The sequence below is a fragment of the Octopus sinensis genome, linkage group LG4 (genome assembly GCF_006345805.1).
Source record: "Octopus sinensis linkage group LG4, ASM634580v1, whole genome shotgun sequence".
Lineage (NCBI taxonomy): Eukaryota > Metazoa > Mollusca > Cephalopoda > Octopoda > Octopodidae > Octopus > Octopus sinensis.
This window is the reverse complement of record NC_043000.1, coordinates 77,273,557-77,283,556: the sequence shown is the minus strand read 5'-3', so window position 1 is coordinate 77,283,556 and position 10,000 is coordinate 77,273,557.

The following is a 10,000-nucleotide window of genomic DNA, read 5'->3' as shown; positions in this document are numbered from 1 at the left end:
TGTTAATAAAATAGAATATATGCATATATATAAACATATATGTACGTACCTACCTCTACATGTACATATACACGCATATATGTGTACAGGACACCAAAAAGACGTCGAACACATAGAGAGACGAAACACATAGACACAAACCAAGGAACAAGACAAGCAAAAAAAAAAGGGAGAGATACAGGACAATAAGCACAACGAAAAATCCCCTTCTTCAGTCGCTAAGATTTCATCTACTAAACGTTTTGAAGGATAAAAGCGAGACGTATACTTCGAAGAAAAATTCCTTCCCGCGAAAAGCAAATCAATTAAAATTCTGAGATCTTTTCGCAGAGGGGTAAAAAAAAAAAGCAAGACGGTAACGACAGTACAAACATATAAACAGTAAAAAATATATATATAAACAGTGGAAAAATAAATATATAACAGTGAGAGACAGGACAAGGAGAACAAGATAAGAAGGGCTGTTAACGCCAGACGAAAAAAGTATTGCAAACGCTGGATTATCGTGGAAGACAGAGAGGGAAAATTTGTCGACCATAAGCCTTACAAGGCGGGCGAGAAAGACAGGAAGCAGTTACGACGGAAGTATCGTCGCAGATGGATGACGGGAATGGGGGAGGAGGAGCAAGAGGAAGAGAGAGAAGAAGGGGAATGTGCGAGGAGACCATGAAGAATGGTGAAAGGGAGAGAGAGAATGAAGAATGAGAGAGAGAGGAAGAGACAAGTTAAGTGAGGGAAAAAAAAGACGAAAAGGGAATGGGAGAGAAAGAAAGAAAGATGCAGAGTCGCGTGAGAGTTAATATCAAGGCTAACTTGATAAACAGAACAATCTTACTTAGTAGGGTGCGTGCGTTTAGTCGTATAATATGTTAATAAAATAGAATATATGCATATATATAAACATATATGTACGTACCTACCTCTACATGTACATATACACACGCATATATGTGTACAGGACACCAAAAAGACGTCGAACACATAGAGAGACGAAACACATAGACACAAACCAAGGAACAAGACAAGCAAAAAAAAAAAAAAAAAAAAAAGGGAGAGATACAGGACAATAAGCACAACGAAAAATCCCCTTCTTCCAGTCGCTAAGATTTCATCTACTAAACGTTTCGAAGGATAAAAGCGAGACGTATACTTCGAAGAAAAATTCCTTCCCGCGAAAAGCAAATCAATTAAAATTCTGAGATCTTTTCGCAGAGGGGTAAAAAAAAAAGCAAGACGGTAACGACAGTACAAACATATAAACAGTAAAAAATATATATAAACAGTGGAAAAATAATATATAACAGTGAGAGACAGGACAAGGAGAACAAGATAAGAAGGGCTGTTAACGCCAGACGAAAAAGTATTGCAAACGCTGGATTATCGTGGAAGACAGAGAGGGAAAATTTGTCGACCATAAGCCTTACAAGGCGGGCGAGAAGGACAGGAAGCAGTTACGACGGAAGTATCGTCGCAGATGGATGACGGGAATGGGGGAGGAGGAGCAAGAGGAGAGAGAGAAGAAGGGAAATGTGCGAGGAGACCATGAAGAATGGTGAAAGGGAGAGAGAGAATGAAGAATGAGTGAGAGAGGAAGAGACAAGTTAAGTGAGGGAAAAAAAGACGAAAAAGGGAATGGGAGAGAAAGAAAGAAAGCAGAGAGTCGCGTGAGAGTTAATATCAAGGCTAACTTGATAAACAGAACAATCTTACTTAGTAGGGTGCGTGCGTTTAGTCGTATAATATGTTAATAAAATAGAATATATGCATATATATAAACATATATGTACGTACCTACCTCTACATGTACATATACACGCATATATGTGTACAGGACACCAAAAAGACGTCGAACACATAGAGAGACGAAACACATAGACACAAACCAAGGAACAAGACAAGCAAAAAAAAAAAAGGAGAGATACAGGACAATAAGCACAACGAAAAATCCCCTTCTTCAGTCGCTAAGATTTCATCTACTAAACGTTTCGAAGGATAAAAGCGAGACGTATACTTCGAAGAAAAATTCCTTCCCGCGAAAAGCAAATCAATTAAAATTCTGAGATCTTTTCGCAGAGGGGTAAAAAAAAAAAAGCAAGACGGTAACGACAGTACAAACATATAAACAGTAAAAAATATATATATAAACAGTGGAAAAATAAATATATAACAGTGAGAGACAGGACAAGGAGAACAAGATAAGAAGGGCTGTTAACGCCAGACGAAAAAAGTATTGCAAACGCTGGATTATCGTGGAAGACAGAGAGGGAAAATTTGTCGACCATAAGCCTTACAAGGCGGGCGAGAAAGGACAGGAAGCAGTTACGACGGAAGTATCGTCGCAGATGGATGACGGGAATGGGGGAGGAGGAGCAAGAGGAGAGAGAGAAGAAGGGGAATGGTGCGAGGAGACCATGAAGAATGGTGAAAGGGAGAGAGAGAATGAAGAATGAGAGAGAGAGGAAGAGACAAGTTAAGTGAGGAAAAAAAAGACGAAAAAGGGAATGGAGAGAAAGAAAGAAGATGCAGAGTCGCGTGAGAGTTAATATCAAGGCTAACTTGATAAACAGAACAATCTTACTTAGTAGGGTGCGTGCGTTTAGTCGTATAATATGTTAATAAAATAGAATATATGCATATATATAAACATATATGTACGTACCTACCTCTACATGTACATATACACGCATATATGTGTACAGGACACCAAAAAGACGTCGAACACATAGAGAGACGAAACACATAGACACAAACAAAGGAACAAGACAAGCAAAAAAAAAAGGGAGAGATACAGGACAATAAGCACAACGAAAAATCCCCTTCTTCAGTCGCTAAGATTTCATCTACTAAACGTTTCGAAGGATAAAAGCGAGACGTATACTTCCAAGAAAAATTCCTTCCCGCGAAAAGCAAATCAATTAAAATTCTGAGATCTTTTCGCAGAGGGGTAAAAAAAAAAAAAGCAAGACGGTAACGACAGTACAAACATATAAACAGTAAAAAATATATATATAAACAGTGGAAAAATAAATATATAACAGTGAGAGACAGGACAAGGAGAACAAGATAAGAAGGGCTGTTAACGCCAGACGAAAAAAGTATTGCAAACGCTGGATTATCGTGGAAGACAGAGAGGGAAAATTTGTCGACCATAAGCCTTACAAGGCGGGCGAGAAAGGACAGGAAGCAGTTACGACGGAAGTATCGTCGCAGATGGATGACGGGAATGGGGGAGGAGGAGCAAGAGGAAGAGAGAGAAGAAGGGGAATGGTGCGAGGAGACCATGAAGAATGGTGAAAGGGAGAGAGAGAATGAAGAATGAGAGAGAGAGGAAGAGACAAGTTAAGTGAGGGAAAAAAAAGACGAAAAAGGGAATGGGAGAGAAAGAAAGAAAGATGCAGAGTCGCGTGAGAGTTAATATCAAGGCTAACTTGATAAACAGAACAATCTTACTTAGTAGGGTGCGTGCGTTTAGTCGTATAATATGTTAATAAAATAGAATATATGCATATATAAACATATATGTACGTACCTACCTCTACATGTACATATACACGCATATATGTGTACAGGACACCAAAAAGACGTCGAACACATAGAGAGACGAAACACATAGACACAAACAAAGGAACAAGACAAGCAAAAAAAAAGGGAGAGATACAGGACAATAAGCACAACGAAAATCCCCTTCTTCAGTCGCTAAGATTTCATCTACTAAACGTTTCGAAGGATAAAAGCGAGACGTATACTTCGAAGAAAAATTCCTTCCCGCGAAAAGCAAATCAATTAAAATTCTGAGATCTTTTCGCAGAGGGGTAAAAAAAAAGCAAGACGGTAACGACAGTACAAACATATAAACAGTAAAAAATATATATATAAACAGTGGAAAAATAAATATATAACAGTGAGAGACAGGACAAGGAGAACAAGATAAGAAGGGCTGTTAACGCCAGACGAAAAAATATTGCAAACGCTGGATTATCGTGGAAGACAGAGAGGGAAAATTTGTCGACCATAAGCCTTACAAGGCGGGCGAGAAAGGACAGGAAGCAGTTACGACGGAAGTATCGTCGCAGATGGATGACGGGAATGGGGGAGGAGGAGCAAGAGGAAGAGAGAGAAGAAGGGGAATGGTGCGAGGAGACCATGAAGAATGGTGAAAGGGAGAGAGAGAATGAAGAATGAGAGAGATAGGAAGAGACAAGTTAAGTGAGGGAAAAAAAAGACGAAAAAGGGAATGGGAGAGAAAGAAAGAAAGATGCAGAGTACGTACATATATGTATGTATGTATGCATATATTTTATTTACGAAATTATATATATATACCTGCTTGTTTATACACCTGATTTGTCTTTTGTTTTTCTGTAAATTTCAACTATATATGTATATACTCATACACACAAACATAGAGGCACACACATACAGACACACACACTCACGAAGTCACAAACACACACACACATACTCTCTAACGAAGCCAACTACCATTGAAAGTTTAAAGTCAATGTCAAGCTTTTCCTTGTATGATAAATGTGATCTTTCATTGAAATGCATTGAGTAATCCTTCATTGTTCGATGTTTTATACATAACGTGCGTAAAAAACATATATGTGTGGATGTATACGTATATATAAATATATATATGCACATATACTTGTGTGTTTGTGTGTACAATTACCAATATGTACGTATGTATGTTTGTACGTAGAAAAGTTAAAATTAGGTTATTTTCAAGGACGTTTAACGATAAGCACTTAATATCTATTGAATGGTTATCTCAATAACTGACACGTTAAGTTTCTTCTGAAGTCATATATAAACAAATAGTAAAGTGTGTGTGTGTGTGTGTGTATGTGTCTGTTTGTATGTGTATGTGTGTGTGGTGTGTGTTTGTGTGTATGTGGTGTGTGTGTGTGTGTTTGTGTGTGTGTGTGTGTGTGTGTGTGTGTGTGTGTGTGTGTGTGTGTGTGTGTGTGTGTGTGTGCGTGCGTGTAAAGAAGGAAAATATGGAAAAATCTGTTAAATCAGGTTTCAAAAGTTCAAAAGTAGTCCAAAAGACGTGAATGTGCTGGAGAGAATATTTAAGATAATAATTAGTAGGATTTAAGGGAATAACCCAAGTTGTGCAAAAGAAATCCTTAGCTTCCCGTTACGTCAATTATAATTCCGTCTAATGTGATTTCTATTTCTAGCCATACGAAGTGTTCTTTTTTTAAAGTTAACTTCTATATCCGTCTCAACTGCAATAGATACGTGTGCATTATTTATTAACACGTCTTTTCATACATAATACCTTTAAATAAAATACCATGTAGCATTTAGTTACTTTCGTTCCATCTGTTTATATTATGGATAAGTTCTGGTTCGTAAGATCGTTGAAGATGAATGCTGTCTAGTAGCTAATTATCGGACAATTCACTGCGGACTTTAAGAAATGACAAATTAAAAGTCAAAATTAATTTTCGGTTGTGATAATTCTTTCGATCTTTTACTATGTCTCATAAGCATGAACATCAATGTCTCAATGTCTCAATGTCTCAATGTCACATTCATAATGAATGACATCAATCATGATAATGTCATTGAATTTCTACAGGAACAGATTATCAATGAAGACTGTGTAGGGAATGTGTTGCCAACGCCTATTCGGGTTTTGATTTCATTTTTCAACAGCAATGCAGTCATAAAATTCGGATTCTTTTTTAACTATATCAGTACGAGATATTTTCTGTAGAAAATATCCGTGGCGTGACCTGTGTGGTAAGAAGTTTCCTTCCCAATCACACATCTCCAGTTCAGTCCGACTGCATGGCACCTTGTGCAAGTGTCATCTCCTCTAGTCACGAGCTGACCAAATCCTTGTAGGTGGATTTATTAAAAGGAAACTGGTTAGGGAAGCCTTCTTTTTTTCTGTCGAGGGCTTACATGCCCCTTTATTAGACTATTTTCCTTAGTCATTGCACGGTGATCGTCATAAGCTTTAATTATTATTATTTACAGGATTGTAAGTCACGGCGGCGCCGTAATAAAATACCATGCGCATCGAAAACATATATATATATATATATATATATATATATATATATATATATAATATATATATATATATACGCACCAATGCACAAACACACAGAAACATAGGGGATGTATGTGTTTGTCCTGCATCACCGCTTGACAACCGGTGTTGATTTGTTTACGTGGTTAGGAATAATAATAATAATAATAATGACAGAAAAATTTACTGTCGTTGTTGTTGTTGTTGTTGTTGTTTTTGTTGTTGAACAATAACAATAGCAATAATAATAATAATAATAATAATAATAATAATAATAATAATAATAATAATAATAACATCGAAAAATACCTTAGGAATAAGAAACCAGGTTTGAAATTGACGCTATCAACACCTGAGCAGTTTCACTACTAGGATATGGAGCGAGGGTAATCGTATGGACAGTAGATGAACTAAACAACTTAGTCAGAAAGATAAGGAAGTTACTGACTAGATATGGGATACTCTATCCAACAAGTGACACAAACAGACTGTATGTACCAAGAAAAAGAGGGGGAAGAGGACTGATTGGATGCGAACAGAGCATTAGAGCAGAAGAAAACAGCATAGCACAATATGTAAAAATGCCACAGAACCACTATTATTGGAAGTAAGAGGGTCAGACTTTTGTAGGATGGGAGATTGCAAAGATAAAGCACTTGAGAATGAATGAAATTGAAAATAGGTGGATAAAGAAAAGAATGCATGGACAATTTCATAGGGATGTTGAAAATAAGACAGACAGAAAAGAAAAGATGCCTATGGATGACTAAGAGTGATTTAAAACCGGAAACGGAGACTATAATCTCTGTGCTACCTAAGAGCAGGCATTAAGAATCAATTACATCAAATGCAGAATAGACAACACATCAGAAAGTGATAATTACAGAATTTGGGGTCAAAATGGTGAAACCGTATGGTATATTACCAGTCAATGTACGCCACTAGCCAAGAAAGAATATAAGAGATATCATGACAATATAGCAAGGCTTGTCCATTGAACACTTTGCAACAAGTATGGATTTGACAGCAAAAAATTGATACGAACATGAACCCGAAGATATCATTGAAAATAATAATGCAGGGATCCTATGGGATTTTATGATTCAGTGCGACCATGAAATAGAGAATAGGAAACCAGGCATGGTGTTAATTGAGAAAGAAAGCAAACGATGCCGAATCATAGATATAGCATGCCCAGCTGACAACAAGGTATGTGATAAGGAAGCAATCGATAGATATGACAGGTTAGCTTGGGAGGTTAAGCAGTTGTGGTCAATGAAAAAGATGGTAGTAGTACCAATAATTGTCGGAGCCCTGGGAGCAGTGAGTAAAAATCTTGAGAAGTACATGGAACAAATAAGGGCTGCAATAAGGGTGGATCACTTGTAGAAAACAGCACTGCTTGGAACCGCTTGAATACTCCAGATGGTGCTGAAAAAATAAGGAGTGTTACCTCAATTCACTGGTAGTGAACAGCTGGCACCGTAATACATTTCCAGAGTTAGAAGCTGTGCAAAGGCAATAAGTAATAATAATGAGAAGAAGAAGAAGAAGAAGAAGAAGAAGAGAAGAAGAAGAAGAAGAAGAAGAAGAAGAAGAAGAAGAAGAAGAAGAAGAAGAAGAAGAAGAAGAAGAAGAAGAAGAAGAAGAAGAAGAAGAAGAAGAAGAAGACTGTTTAAAACATATCCAAACAGTTATGCTCGGAAACATTGCTACCACAAAAAAATAGAGGCGATTTCCGATCTACCAGCCTACGGTATGATAAATATATCCATTCGAAGAACAAAGAAGCAGTGTCAGATCAAAAGTCAACTCTGAACAAACAGGCCGGTCTCCTATTATTACTGTTAATGCTTTAATGACAAGGACCACGTTACTCAATGAGGAGTCAGACTGGGGTCGAAACGACTGCTGCGGGAAAAAACTCACAAATAAAAAAACATCTACTAGTTAACCAGATCCAGGATAACCCTAACAAAATGCATAAAATGGAATAGAGAGGAATATAGACGCGCGCGTGCGTCTCTTTCTATACAGCCCAACTCAACCCAAACAATAACCTCATAGTACAAACTTGAATTTCATGGAGAAACTTTGTAGGCAATGTAGTACGCAGATGACAAGTACTGCCCGCGTCCTCAGAAAAACCCTATACACTAAAATGTCTGTGTTGTAGTACATGAAGGTATTTCACTACTTCCTCTCCCAAGCTTTCAGTCATAATGTAACATCTCTTATCCTTCACTCGCCCAGGACACTGGGTATGTCTCGGCAGGTGACTGTAACAAACATGCAGATCAAAAGTAAATAATAATAATAATAATAATAACAACAACAACAACAACAACAACAACAACAACAACAACAACAACAATAATAATAATAATTATGAGAATAATGATGTATTTATTAACCGCAAAGTGTTTACATAAAAAAAACATTATGGACAACACAGGACAAATACAATGTGGGGTTATTGAAAGTCGGGTAAAAACCATTAATCGAATATAACAAGGAAATTCCCCAAAAGAGGGAAACCTCCTAGGACTGCTCGTGAAAACCCCACAAGTCTACAGCAGTCCTGATCACCAGACCACCAGTGCCCTTTCTGCTTTGTCTACAGACGCACACTTAAAGTAGGCCCATTCACTGTCTTGCGACATTCACCCACCTTTTGACAAAATAGCTAGGAGAAAGAACTTCACTCTCCACCCTCACTTTACTTTTCAAGTGAAATTTACAAATGTTGATGAGGACTTGTTTAAAGAGGAAAGTATGTCTTCAGCCCTTTCAACCTGGTCCACCACACAACCTCTTTCGCTAAGGCCACCAGACAAAGAAAAACAGCCAAGGGGATACCCTCACAACGGACTCAGCCGATAACCGGATTCGTCTTACACCCGAGTCAGAAATTCTCGAGCATTGGACGAGAGCCTGCAGAACGGTTTCGTCACTCAGCGCGCATCTCGGGCAAGCTCGGTTGACTGTAGCGTTTATCTCGAACAGGTAGTATCCCCCACTCGGTAGCACTGCCAGGTCAAGGATTTCTGGAAATTATCCATAGGCCCCGGTCCGAAGTTCTCCGGAACAAATCAACCAACTCGTTCTTGTCGATGCCCAGTCCCCCCGAGAACGTCGTCGCACTTACCCGCCATTAACCCGCTATAGAACGCCATTGTAGAATTTCCATTGACCGCATTGCCCAGCTGACAGAAGAGTGTGAGCGCCTGGCGACACTCTAGGTGCCAGGAGTCCTTCCTCGGTCTACCCTTGATCCAGCTCTACAGCTTAGGCAAAAAGGCAAGCTATGGGAAATTGCATCTGACATATAGCGACCACACCAGCTCACCGTATAAGAAGCGCTGGAGATGCCACAAGCTCAACGCATGTCTGCGCATCAATAGCCACGGCATGTCCAGCCATCTATTTAGCGAGTGTTAGCAGCAAATGGAGCTCCTGACCATTGGAACGCGTCACTTCCACGGAAAGCGGAATAGTAGGCGCTCCAGTTTGGTTCGACTCCAACTGAGACAGGGCACGATGGAGAGGCAGTAGTAGATGAAGTAATAATAATAATAATAATAATAATAATAATAACAACAACAACAACAACGACAACAACGACGATGATGATGATGATGATGAAGAAAAGGCCCCTTAGATTGACAGAATATGTACAGACTTACACTCCTTAGAGGAGCAAAAGTGGAAGGATATCAAGGTAGAAGATATAAGATCTGCTCTCAGGAGATCAAGCATATAGAAGTTTCCAGGAAAGGATAAAATTCCTAACTTGTGGTTGAATGCCTTCCCTGAGAGCCATGAACTGCTAACAGAACTTTACAACGAAGTTTTGTATGATGCCCTTTTGGCTAGTTAATGGTTTAACATTCCATCTTCCAAAAAATGAAGAAACAAATGAACCAAAGAATTATAGACCCATAAACC